The 12,747-nt window shown below is 43.6% G+C and overlaps 1 long non-coding RNA gene across 1 annotated transcript in view; it reads left to right on the top strand.

Moving 5' to 3' along the window:
• LOC117871555 overlaps window positions 1-12,747 on the top strand; it is a 64,110-nt gene that overhangs the window by 28,535 nt on the left and 22,828 nt on the right. Inside the window, exon 3 of the long non-coding RNA XR_004644276.1 lies at window positions 10,807-10,983. This is a non-coding gene — a long non-coding RNA (uncharacterized LOC117871555). The remainder of the gene's footprint in view (window positions 1-10,806; window positions 10,984-12,747) is intronic.

Genomic DNA, 12,747 nt, shown 5'->3' on the forward strand with positions numbered 1-12,747 from the left:
CTGCTGGTGGCTCAGACTCCCTCTCCCTCCCAACGTAGCGGCAGCTCCATCCCATGCGATTCTTCTCATTGCCGACGGGGGCGCCAGTGGCTGGGCAGAGCAGACATGGTGCACTGAAATGGTGTGCGGCTCAGACTCCCTCTCCTTCACAGCGCCGCTTTTTGGCCCCCCCAAATCTTGGCGCCCCAGGCAACCGCCTAGTTGGCCTAAATGGTAGCACCAGCCTGCCCCAGGAACAATGGGGAGAGGCCAATGCTCCAGATCAGCCTGATTGACGGGGGGGGGGGGGGGGGCAGGCTAATCAGGGAGTCAGGAGGGCAGGGGGGCCCGTCCTCTGTGTGAGCTGGAATTGCCTGGGTCAGACAGGGTGGGGCCAAGCTAAGGAGAAAGCTTGGGCCCAAGCTGAGCTGGGGAGCAAAGCTGTGCCAGCCAGAGGGGCCAGAAAAGCATCCCAGGGAACATGTTAGTGTTGGGAGCAGAGTCACGGAAGCAGCCCGCTGCCCAGAGAGCAGACCTGTGCTGGGAGCAGAGCTGCAGCAACCAGAGCCAAAAGGGCCAGAGAAGCAGCCCAGGGAGCTGGAGGCAGAGCAGCAGCAGCAGTGCTGAGGCAGAGTGGAGCTGGAGCTGGGGCTGGAGCAGTCCGGAGCTGGGTCCGGTGAGCAGCTGGGGAGAGTGAGGGGGACCCTGGGAACAGGCCCAGTGCAGGGAGACGCTCCCAGCCAAGACGCCTGGCAGGCCAGACTTGGAGGGGGCTCGTAACTCCGATGGGGCAGGGGTGACACAGGGAAGAAAGGTCCTGCCACCTAGAGCCTGAGAGCATGTGGCTATCACCAGAGCAAGTGTCCGACCCGCGGCATCCCTGCAGCACAGCCAGGGCCTGAGAAGAGGCCTGGGACTTGTGAGGAACAGACTGAACTGCCCTTACATTCCAGAGATGCTGGTTGTGATGTCCCCGTGCCACAGAGCGGGGTTACGTGTTTTCCTTTAACCTTTCCCATTTTTCTCTTATTTTTTTTAATCGATTGCTGTTTATTAAATTGTATTTGCTTTGAACTGTATGTAATGATCAGTGGGTCAGGGAAGTATCCACTGCAGAGAGAGCACCCCAGAGTGGGGACACCCTAGCCCCTGCTGGAAGTGACCATGGCAAGGTTGGAGGTCGAGCCCCCCAGGAATCCTGGGCCCAGTCTTGTTGGGGTTACGAGGACTCTGCCACAGAGGAGAGTGGAAGAGGAGCTCTCGAGGACAGGCAGGCCTCTGGGTAAAGGAAGTATCTGGGTAATCTAAGGCATTGAAATATAATTATTGTTGCTATATCTTTGACCAAAAGATTAAAAGGACACCAACAAGCTGAAGTGAGTTTCATGTGCTATGTTTGCCTCTGGGACTCCCTGCACATTCCTGCAGTTTTACATTCACACTTTCCTCTTTTAGAAACAATATTTTTCTCTTCCCTGTGCTGTGTGACAGGCTTACACAAACCAAAAGGGAAACAGACTAACTGGGCTATGTCGGGGAGACATTGGAACTGACTGCAAAATGCTGTCAAGTGGACAATGCAAACTGGAAAAAATAGAAATTTTATTTTTCTTTAACCTTTTCCAGGATAGCAATCTTGCATACCATTCACAACAACACTAAGTAAACAATTTTCAGAAAGAAGTTTTAAAGAAAGTTTTAAGTTGACAATGTCCCCTAAAAAAATGAGAAAGTGGAAAAATGGTACAATTTTGCTACCGTATACAGAGGAGGCCAAGTTTGCTTTGTACAAACATCTTATTTCCAGATTGCTTTGTGCATTCAACAGCATTTTGCAGTCAGTTTCAACATCTCCCTGGCATAGCTCAGTTAGTCTGTTTCCCTTTTTGTTTATGTAGGCAACATTTTCAGATGTGTTCACTTAATCAATTAGCTTCAGTGTGTATGTAGGCTGTCTCCCATTAGGTACTCAAATATTCACTCCAAATAATTGGACAAATCAGTTACAATACCAAAGCTTTCTAATCCTTATGGGCAGAGTTCATTAGTCCTATTGAAGAAAATACAGATGAATACAAGAGAGTTGTCTGACATCCAGAATTCTATTGAGCGGAAGGGATACAATAACAATCTAGGTTTACATGTCCCTTTGTCAGCTGGGCTGTATTTATATTTTTATTATATTGTTTAATGTTTGTGCGGCTTGTTTTTTACAATTTCAAAAAATTTAACATAGGGTAATAGAAAAGAAAATGAAGGTTTTATGTACTTTTAAGTGACATTCATTTAGTACTACTTCATGATAGGTCTCTTTTTACAGATAGATAAATCTATAATGCTATGAAAATCAACAAGTAGCCAGCACTGGAAGCTATGGACTCAGGAAGGGAACAAATACTTCAAAGTAAAGAGGACTGCCAAACTTGTATATGACATTGAAATGATCCTGGATGCCCTTCAGGACTTAAATCTATTTTTGTGTTTGCGGAAGCTCCTTGATATTAGAATAGTTCAGATAAATCTCTCTCTCAATTTCAACCAGTTTATACTGAACAATAATAAACCTTATTTCATTCCATAAAATGCTTCAGACACAAGCTTGGTAATTTTTTCCATTGTAATTTCTTTCCCCACTGCTGATAAAAACCTAGCACAAATCACAAAGGTACTACATTCTAGATTGTTGGTAGCAAGTTTTCAAACTCAAACTGGTGAGGAAAATAGTGTCCTAGCCATCTGAAATTTTGTTGCTGTATTTACGAGTCCAGTTTGTCTTCCACATATGGCCCCAGAGCAGGAATAACAACTGAAACCAATATTCACTGCGTTTGTGAATTAATCTCTTAAAAAATATGATCTCATTTAACAGGCAAGATTGCCTGCCAAAGACCATAGCTAAGTTACCTCACCACAAAGTTCCACATTCAGTCTCAGGAACGAAGGGGCTTAAACCTCTTAGAAACATCAGTGACTGTATGGTTAAGATTTATTTTGAGGGTGTTTGACAAATAGCCTGATTTCAGTGCTCTGTATGGCTTCCATTTTAACTCTAGGCTTAGCATAAGTGCGAGTGCTGTGTTACATGGACTATAGTGACATTAGCCTTGGGATATTCAAAAAATTTTGTGTATCTTTCCCTACATCTCAAGCTACATGAGTGCAGTTGCACAGCTACCACAGAACTCAGGGTTTATGTAAATACCAAACTTGCAAGATACTTGTATCATCCCTCCAAAAAAAAAAAAAAAAAATAGAAAACCCCCAAACACAACCAGACAATATGTTCATTAATTGAGGATGTCTTTTGAGATGTCCTGTTTAGCTCCAGTTTACTGGAAAATAACTAAATTAATAAGCAGCACTGTGATACTAGCACCCATTTCTACACACATATGGCTAGATTGTGACCGCAGGCAAGAGGTGGTGTGTAAACTGCACTAATCCAGAAGTAACCTGGGGAGGCACTGTGACTTTAGAGCAGGGGTCGGCAACCTTTCAGAAGTGGTGTGCCGAGTCTTCATTTATTCACTCTAATTTAAGGTTTCACGTGCCAGTAATACATTTTAACGTTTTTAGAAGGTCTCTTTCTATAAGTCTATAATATATAACTAAACTATTGTTGAATGTAAAGTAAATTAGGTTTTTAAAATGTTTAAGAAGCTTCATTTAAAATTAAATTAAAATGCAGAGCCCCCTGGACCAGTGGCCAGGACCCAGGCAGTGTGAGTTCCACTGAAAATCAGCTCGCGTGCCGCCTTTGGCACCCATGCCTAGGTTGCCTATCCCTGCTTTAGAGACATCTGGAAGTCATAATTTCTTCCCTGCATCCTTCTTGCTCTGGGTGCTAATGGTTTGCTAATGGTCTATTATGGCACCTCCTAAATCAGCTTAGCTGTGCTGGCCAGTGGAGCCAAAGCTCTGCTCTTGCCTCGCCCTGCCCACCTTCTCTGAAGATGGGGCAGCGGGTTAGTAAGCAGACACTTAGGTCTTTCTTTACTGTAGGGTTAGCCCAGGATCATACAAAATCCCGCCTACTGTCCATACACAAAAGACTTTTACCCAGGCTTACATATGGTTTGAACCAGGCTTGCTTACCCAGCTGGGGGTACTGATTAGAGCCTGGATTTTGCTTTCAAATCAGCTCTAACCCACCTACTTTGCAGTGTGGATGGAGGCTGTAACCTAGGTTCCAGAAGAATAGTCCTCCAGTGCCTTCCCACAATCCCCCACAGATTGTTTTTTCTTGCCTTTCTACTGATTGCCTTCTTCTGCACTGGAAGTTACCTACCAATTTACACACACCAGCTCAGCATTTAAACCCCACATTCCACATGTTCTGCTCCATTTCTACACAGCACCTGACTGAACAGAAAGGCCGGCCAGGAGATCCTCATTTCAAAGTTCTGATGGATCAGAACCTGCAAGCTGGTCAAAGCCTCACACCAAGGTTCTGATGGATCTCCTGCTGATAAAAGCTCACCTTAACTGATCACTCTCCTTATAGTGTGTATAGTAACACCCATTGTTTCATGTTCTCTGTGTGTGTATATATATATATATATCTTCCTACTGTATTTTCCACTACATGCATCCGATGAAGTAGGCTGTAGCCTACGAAAGCTTATGCTCAAATAAATTTGTTAATCTCTAAAGTGCCACAAGTACTCCTGTTCTTTTTGCGGATACAGACTAACATGGCTGCTACTCTGAAATTTAGGGAGATGTTCTCAAAATCATCCCCTGTACAGTAACATCTCCAAGAGGCTGTCAGAGGAGAGCATTGAGTGGACAGGAAGAGAATAAAAAACCCGAAACCATGTTTCACAAGGCAAAAGATACCAACAGCAAGTCTGGAAACTCACAGTCTACCTATTCCGACTACAAGGGGTTTGACCAGTTGCTCAGTCACAACCTGAGCATAGAGCCCAGTGCCAAGTTGCATGGGCCGTTGAGACCAAACGGGTTTACTTTTGGAGTGGGACCAGACAGACCTTGCTAGTAGGGGGACAGGAGAGGCTGGAACAGACCCCACAGCTGGAAAAGACCCTGTGAGCAGAGGGACTGAAGGATGTCCTGGGCCCAGAATACATGCAGCTGTTCAGGGAAAGGGACGGGAACAGAGAGGAGAGGAAGGGGCATCAGAACCACAGCATAAGTGGGAGGGTTTTGCTGGTTTCTGACCATTGCAATTACTGTTATGGAGGGTATCACATGCTGTAGCATGGACTTTGCTTTAGTTGAGGGTGGAAGCCAAGCCATTACATTGAACCGCCTTCCTCACTTCTCCCCAGACACATGCGATCCCAGGAAGTGTGTATGTGTGTGTGTGTGTGGGGGGGGGTTAAACATGCAGCTACAGATTTACTCTAGTGTGCGTGTTATGTGCACAGTTGTATGCATTCCAAACTGGGATTCCAAACTGAGATGGGTCCATGCCTTGGCACTATCTGGAATGGAGGTCGCAGACAGAATGCATGCAGAGCCATAAGTGTTTTAGTTTACTGTGTGGGTAGGACAAGAACACTTCTGCACGGGATGTGGGAAAGACAGACCAATTCTCCCACAATACATTGTGAAACAATTTGTAGAGGAGCACACCTTAGTGCAGTACTAAGAACCATGGGATATACCCCCAGAAATCCTAGCACCTAACCTTGGTTACTGCAGGGCCAGCGTGGACGTGGCCATGCAGGTATGACTTTAGTGCCACTAAGTAATGCGGATGCTCTCACTCAGGCTTGACTAACCTGGGTGCCCAGACCTGGGTAAACTGTATTGTGAAGACATACCCTCAGAAGCTACTTACTCTGAAACACAAGGCCAGATTTTCAAAGAGCTTTATGTGTCTAAAGCTGCAGATAGGTGCCTAGTGGGATTTACAAAAGTGTCTATGTTAGCAGGGCCGGCTCCAGCATTTCTGCCACCCCAAGCAAAAAAAAAAAAAAAAAATAGCCGCAATCGCGATCGGCGGCGGCAATTGGAAAAAAAAAAAAAGCTGCGATCGGCGGCGGCAGTTCAGCGGCAGGTCCCTCACTCCTGCCGCCCCCGAATTGCCGCAGGTGCCGCCCCTCTCCCTTGGCTGCCCCAAGCANAAAAAAAAAAAAAAAAAAGCTGCGATCGGTGGCGGCAGTTCAGCGGCAGGTCCCTCACTCCTAGAAGGAGTGAGGGACCTGCCGCCCCCGAATTGCCGCAGGTGCCGCCCCTCTCCCTTGGCTGCCCCAAGCACCTGCTTGTTAAGCTGGTGCCTGGAGCCGGCCCTGTATGTTAGTTAGGTACATAACCTACTTAGGCACTTTTGTTAATCTCACTAGGCACTTATATGCATTTTTAGGCATCTAAGTACCTTTGAAAAACTGGTCCCTGGATCCAAGATCTGGGTAAACCCACACAGAGGAGTTCCTACGCCTCCTTGCTCCCATAGACGTATAATCTCATTCTCAGTCAAGGCCAGCTCCAGGCACCAGCTCGTGCTTGGGGCGGCAGATTCTAAGGGGCGACATTCCGTCCAATCCCAGGGTGGCACGAGGGTGGCACAGCCACCTTTTTTTTTTTTTTTTTTGGTCTGCCCTGGTGGGGTTTTTTTATTTTTCTTTTGTTTCGCCGACAACTTTCAGTGCACCACTGTAGGGGCCGGCAACGTGGAGGAGGGGAGCACCCTGCTGGGAGCGGGCTGCGCGCTCCATCTGCCCCAGCCGGTGCCAGGTCTGCAGCAAGTCCGGCAGGCGGGAATAGCGCGGAGCCCTCCCAGCAGGCGGCGCGGTGGGAGGGGCCGAGTGGCGAGCACCCCAGCTGAGGGAAGCCCTGGCCACCCCTCTTCTCTCTCTCCCCCCGCTCCCTTCTCCCTGCTAGCCGGGGCATGTCTGCAGCACAGGGAGTCCCGTTAACCAGAGTGCAGCCGCCGCCCGCCCAGAGGCTCGTCAGCGCAGCTGGGAGAGGCAGCCACGAGTTGCCAAGTAAGTGGCACCGAAAGTTTGCACCCTGTTTTTTTGTTTGTTTTTTTGGTTCGCCGCTCCGGCCTCCCTGCACCCTGGTTGGTTTTTGGGGGGGGTTGGGGTTTTTTTGCTTGGGCGGAAAAAAAGCCAGAGACGGCCCTGGTCTCAGTGTAGATTTGTATTTATTTTGTTCATGCTGGCTAATTTCAATATAAAACGTGGTATAGATTCTGTGAGGGTGCGCTCTTCTGTAGTCGTTCTACAGACAGAAAGCTGGGGGGCACAGAGGGAAGCAGGAGCACACATACTGAGTCATGCAATATCAGTATTCACAGCAGACTAAAAGAATGTGCCAGGTAACACCATGATTCCAATGTGCTAGTATCATGGTACTACCATGATAGTAGAGACAGTCAATATAGTCATGCAAATACCCTTGGTTCCAATTTATATTGTCCATTTCAAGTTACTATAAGAAGGGGTTCAACTAAAACATAAATATAGCTCCACTTATCCATTAGATAAACCAAAAGTATATTCTAATAAAATACATGAGAAGAACTAAAACACAGCTTGATTGTTAACACATGCCAAATATACTATCTCCTGTCTAACTGAAGATAATAAGTATATCTCACTTTTGTAATTTGTTCTCCCTTTTCATACCAATCTTCCCTGGCCCTCAAAAGTACATTCTATAAAAGCAAATCTGACATGCTCTAAATAAGCTTAACTATATAAATATATGCTGACAAGATAGTGTCAATGAATCTATTTTATATTTGTCTGCAGGACCCACCACCATAATATCTATTTGCTCCTAAATGTTGTGGGTTAAATACAATCATTCAGAAAAAAAAAAAGAAAAAGAAAAACTAAATTCACTGACTAATGAAAAAGATCATCCTGGCAGATTGTTTTCCATCTGTAGAAATGATGTACAGTAATATTGCTGTAAAGATGACAAATTTGTCCTTTGCTAATGAAAAGTTGAATTTTATATAATATGCAATTAATCATGGCAAACACAAGAGGTTGTTTCATTTGTCATATCTATTTCATTAGGAATGACCTAGCACAATTTTAATGAGTTACATTTATTACCATGATGTTAATACATTTTACTGAAGTACAGTAATTATAATAGCATGAAATTCAAAATAATAGTCTGAATACCACGCAGGAATTAAGCAGGACAGAGGACTCCTACGACCTTTAATTAGCACTTTAGACTCGAACAGTCCCCTACACTTTGGAGCTCTACATCCAGTTGTTGCCCAATGTACCACATGTTAGAGAAAGGAACAATGGAATTTTGATACAGCTAACCAAAGGAAGTCAATTACATATGCAATGAATCTTCTATCTTCCTGAATTTCATCATACATAATTAAGTCAGAGGACGGGATGAATACTCTTCATTGAATAAATTATTTTTAAAATGTCAACTATATTGGTAAAATAATTTCCTTACTTTTTCCCCCTGGTATTCAACCAACTCTATCAGTTAGATAACTGTATATCCAAAGTCAAATATTATCATCAGTAAAGTGAGGAAAATGGTAGGAGGATATAACGGAAAACGACATTCTCTGGTGGGTGGATGAATTTCTCAGGCTAGGTCTACACTTACCCGCCTGAATCGGCGGGTAGAAATCGATCTCTCGGGGATCGAATTATCGCATCTCGTAGGGACACGACAATCGATCCCCGAATCGACGCTCTTACTCCACCAGTGGAGGTGGGAGAAAGCGCTGTCGATGGGGAGCCGCGGAGGTCAATTTTGCCACCGTCCTCACAGTGGGGTAAGTCGGCTCCGATAGGTCGAATTCAGCTACGCTATTCGCGTAGCTGAATTTACGTATCTTAAATCGACTCCCCTCCCCCCCCCCGTAGTGAAGACCTGCCCTCAGTGTTAAAAGCATTTTCCAGGTACTTCTTTTGTAAACGGACCTTCAATAAAACAGGCAATGGAGATTTCTTAGGATAGGCTCATTCCCAGTCTTGAAATCTTTTCTTATGCAGATCTTCATCAACTTGAAGCGAAAACATGCACACATTCCTATTGACATCAGCAGGGTTTGGAGCAGGTCCACGAAAGCTGCATGATCAGGCATAATCAATAAATAATAAAAAGACTATTCTGCTAACATGCTCCTGGGTAGAGGGCTCATGGCATATTTTTCACTGTTCCCAAATTATTTTGAACTCCATCATATTCTGCTGGATTGCTAACGTGGTATTTAATGACTATACTTTCTCTTTGCAAGAAAATTCTCCTTGGCATAGAGCTATAAACCCATAAACTTTTCAAATGTATTGCCATTTCAAAAAGAAAAGTAAATCAAATTAGACAGGTGGAACAATAAGTCAAAAATCTCTGTATGTGGAGCTCTCTTCTTTTATAATTACTATTTCACTCAACGAGGATCAGTAGATATCATCATGATATCAGGAAGTACAAGTGTTTCCACTCTGCACAGCAGCCATCGTTAAATATATTAAATATAATATATTAAACAAGAACATAATGGAACTTAGAACATTTCTAATATCTAATTTCCAAGTTGAAATGCAGTTTTCTTATGAGTTTGGCTGTAGGTATAATTTTCAGAAACCAATGCTGTGTATTTTTTAAAATAGTCTACAATCAAGATTTCAGTAAATGAAGATTAATTCTGAGACAATCTATTGTTATTATATTTCCTTCTTGTTTTGACTCCAGCACCTACATAACTAAATAAAAAAAGCAATAACAGCAGATTATATTGTAACTTTCATTGAAATTCCTAGATAAGCAACTAAAAGGTATCCAGGATAACTTTATCACAATTAATCCACTTTATCACACTGTGTCTTTAATACAATTATTTATGTTCTTCTGGGCTACTGCTTTTCTATACCACTATAAATCACCTGAAGTGTTCCGATATCACGGAAGATTTTATGATGCTATTAGTTATGTAGTTTAGCTGGAGGCCAAGTCTCTCAGCATTTTTGCATGAGCTGCATAAATATAGGGATCTACTTTGACAGTGAAGAACTGTATTTAATCAAACACAGATTTTTGTGGGGAACTGATGAAATGTTAGCCAATTCCAAATTTTATTTGTGATTCTCCAAAAGGATTTGACACGTCGGTCCGTTTTCAAGCCTCTATTTTTGTGCAAACCTCTCCGGCAGCAGCAGACATTCTGTGCATGTAACAAAGGTTGCAGCACTGTATATTTAGGTATACCTCACGCCTCATTCTGGTATCTGAGCACCTTAAAACCTATTTGCTGTTTCATTAAAAATATATGATGCAGCAAACAGGCAGGGTTGTAGGAAAGAGAACTTTTGCCATAGAGGCCTGTGTTTCATACTCAGGGGCCTGTGGTTTTTTTGGTAGCAGCCTGGCTCCAACTTGCAGTCTGGAACCCCCTGGTGAAGTAGGTCCCTCCTAAAACTTGACACACTTTCTCTAGTTATATTTTTCATACTACATTTAGTAGCAACAGAGAACAGTTTTGAAGCAAAACACTCTGATGATCTTATTAACTGTGTGACAAATCTTAAAATCCTTTACTCAGTCCTATCGAAATTCATGGGAGTTTTATCTTAATAAGGACTAGTTAAAAACTGTGTGTCCTATGGAACGGGGAGGCAGTTCCACTCCCCGAGATCTGGCAGTCTCAGGAAATCTGTCAGAGACGACAACCATCTGCCCTAAGGTCCCTTACTGTCTTCTTCTGCTCCAGGGCAAACAGGGACTCTGCAGAAAGTGTTTTCTCCTGGAACCACCCTTTAGAGAGTTCCACAGCAGGGAAAGGTTATACAGCAAAGTACATTCCTACAGGTTTCGTGAAAGGGCACTGCACAGCACCGCCACTCAACCCTTTCCCCTCCCCCCCAGATGTGGATCCTCAATCCCATGGAGGGGCTTCCACAAGGATCTGGGGAATAATGGAACAGAGTTGATAGAGGTCCAAAGGATTTTCATCTCCCCAGCCCACAAAGTCAGAGGGGATGGCAGACATGTGAGCAAGGACTTCAAGGTGTGACTTTTTCCTGGTGACATAGCAGATGAAAGGTAAAATCCCTTTGCATTATTAACAGCAGTCTATGTGTATATAGCTAATTTCACCCTGCTTTCAGGGCAAGGCTCAGAGAGTAGTGCTTAGAACGACCATCACAGAATATGCTGTTCTGAGTATTGCTGCCTCCCCAGTCTCTGTTGTTGCACTGCAGCTCACAAAAACCAACCAAACAAGTCAATTGGCAGAGTTTGTGGAACTTTGTAGGTTCAGAAAGGGCTGGTCATAGTCAGGATTCAAGAGAAACAGTAATTCAGGAACTCCCTGCACCTATCATTTGATTTTCAAATACATACATAAGCTGCCTTTATGAGTCTATACTGTATTTATTTTGAGGGAGGAGGGTACAGTTTTCTCTAACTTGTAACATTATATGTCAGCAAAGAAGCCAAAATGAAAATTGCTTATCCAAAATTGTCAGATGGAGTTCCAGGATTTTGTTGTATGCCTGACGTATTTCAATAATATAAGAGGCATATCACACACAAGCTGCTTTTTGGATGTGATATTGCATTTCAGCTGTGGCATGTCAGAAGTCTGTAATGTCAGGGCACAGTCTGACTGGTCAAAGTAGGCACCGCACTGACCCAAAATATTCCCCTCAATATTAAGCAACTGTAACAAACAAATCAACCAACCTAAACAACAATTTTTAAAAAAATATGCCAAGCACCGTTTTTATCCCAAAAAGGGAGAAGAGCCAGAAACTCCATGAAGTCCACTAGGGACTTCACAATTGCTGTTGATTTCATGGGGGAAATGTGTAATATAGTGATGGGCAGTAGTATGAAACCGTAAGATAGATAATGATTCTGTCAGGGACAGTCACTATTGCTGGGGCGCTTCCTGGGATGGGCAGGCTATGAGAGATATTAGCCTGAGTGTTTCAACAAGAAAAAGTCTCCTTAAGGATGTGGACACTTCAGACACAGAATGCCTCTTCTCTAGCTCTTTGTCTTGCCTGTATTTAGATTGTTTGGGGTTTGTTGTCTGTTCAGTTGGTGCATAGGTGTGTGTGTACATGCGTGCATGCTGGATTATTATTTTAGGTTTTCTCACATGTTTTATTTGGCAGTTACTACTAATCTGGTCTTCACGGCACTGCTTTGTTTGGCTCAAGTAAGCCCTTGCAGGAAGCCCGTGCAAACTGGACCTAAATTCTGTGGCATTCTAGTACTGGAGACTCAATGTTCTGCGGCAGTCTGATTTAGAAACCTCTTTTTTAAAAGTTGACTGAATTAATTATTACCATGAATCATGCAGTCAAGAGCTGGGAAGATGGAAGAGAATTTAGAGCTGGGATGAGCACATCACTGGATATCTCTGCTAAAATTAGCAGCAGTGATGGAGTTGGCAAGAGGTGGAGTCTACGGAAAATTCCAAAGCTGCAGAATACACTGTCTCCTTTCTCTCATTTATATATGAACAGCCCTTGGTTCTGTTGAAGTCAAAGGCAAATCTCCCAATGACTTTAATAGGCCCATGATTTGGCCCCTAATGCATGTAGGATCATGTGTTATTTTTGTAAGTTTGGATTATCCTGGACTCAGTGCTCAGTTTGCATTTTGGGGCTTTCTCAATTTAAGCCAGATTCTTACCACTCCTGGAATCTTCCTAATAAAATTATTAATTTTAAAAGCATCCAGTCATGAACAAAATATATTCTCTTGTTAAGAACAAATACTTATATTCCTGGCCCATACACATATTAGATTAAAAGAGAAAGTGAGATGTCAAACAAACCCCAACACACTCTTTTT

The sequence above is a fragment of the Trachemys scripta genome, chromosome 2, assembly GCF_013100865.1.
Source record: "Trachemys scripta elegans isolate TJP31775 chromosome 2, CAS_Tse_1.0, whole genome shotgun sequence".
NCBI lineage: Eukaryota > Metazoa > Chordata > Testudines > Emydidae > Trachemys > Trachemys scripta.